General features: G+C 67.6%; 1 long non-coding RNA gene across 1 annotated transcript in view; it reads left to right on the top strand.

Moving 5' to 3' along the window:
* LOC108445414 overlaps nt 1-1,014 on the top strand; it is a 74,634-nt gene that overhangs the window by 56,874 nt on the left and 16,746 nt on the right. The window lies entirely within an intron of this gene.

Raw genomic sequence — 1,014 nt, 5'->3', positions numbered from 1 at the left:
TGTTCGTGCGCCCGCTGTCGCCGAGCCCCCCCTCCGCTCCGGGACTTCGCAGAGGGCTCTGTGCTCGGCGTCCAGAGCCCAGCCAGGGGAAGCAAGCCCACCTCGGGGTGGGCTCTCGCCCCGCCGCCCCAGCATCAACCGGAGACGCCTGAGCCGGGCGGAACCGGTGCAGCCCTGAGCCCAGTGACGGGGGGTGAGCTCTTGGGGGCAGCGGGAAGGTGAAGAAGGGCTGAATAGGTTTCGAGCCCGTCAGAGCAAGCACAATGGCCAGGAGGGTCGGGAAGCCCGAAGCGGGCACCTGAGCTGGATCTTTTAACGCCTCAGCAGAGCGGCCCGATTTCCAGGGGGGCTGCGGGGGCGAAGGGGACCGACGAGCGGGGTCGGAGCATCTGATTTCTCTGTGAGGGACCACTCGGTGCTGCTTTTGTTGCGGGGAGTGGCGGGTGTGGTTACGCGTGCTGGTCTAAACCGTGAATGTTGAGAGACAGGAACACTGCGGGTCCGGAGGAACATTGTCAAGACGGGCTACAACGCCCTTGCAAACAGCTTCCCGCAGGTTTAGTTTAGCACAGCGGGCGCGGCTCGCTGCCCAGCTGCGGAGAGCGACGTCCGCGGCTTGCCCTGCCTCCGGGCCGTGCACCCCTCTCCAAAACTTAGGGGTTTAACAGCTGGGGCGCCTCGTCCCGCTGCTGTCAAGGACGTGGAGGCGTTCAGAGGGGTCACGGTTGGTCCTTAAAAACCCGCTGTTTCTGGGCGGCTTTGCACGGCTCCTGCGTAGGTTGCGGGATGCTCTCCACGCCCTTTCTCACCTGTCTGGCTCCAAGGGAGCAAGGTCCAGCACCCTGCACCCTTTGAAGCGCAGCTGCCGGCCCCCGGGGATGGGGCTGAGCCTCGCACGGCCGGGCTGGGCGCTGCCGTCCTGCCCGAGCCCCTCAGCCCCGCTTCGCCGCAGGTGCGGTTCGCGCTGCCCCCGTCCGGGCTCCCGTCCCGCACCACCTGCGGGCCCCCGCGGGG

This window comes from Corvus brachyrhynchos, unplaced genomic scaffold (genome assembly GCF_000691975.1).
Source record: "Corvus brachyrhynchos isolate BGI_N302 unplaced genomic scaffold, ASM69197v1 scaffold1, whole genome shotgun sequence".
Classification (NCBI taxonomy): domain Eukaryota; kingdom Metazoa; phylum Chordata; class Aves; order Passeriformes; family Corvidae; genus Corvus; species Corvus brachyrhynchos.
The sequence above is the reverse complement of the archived record's forward strand: the minus strand, read 5'-3'. Positions and strand labels throughout refer to the sequence as shown.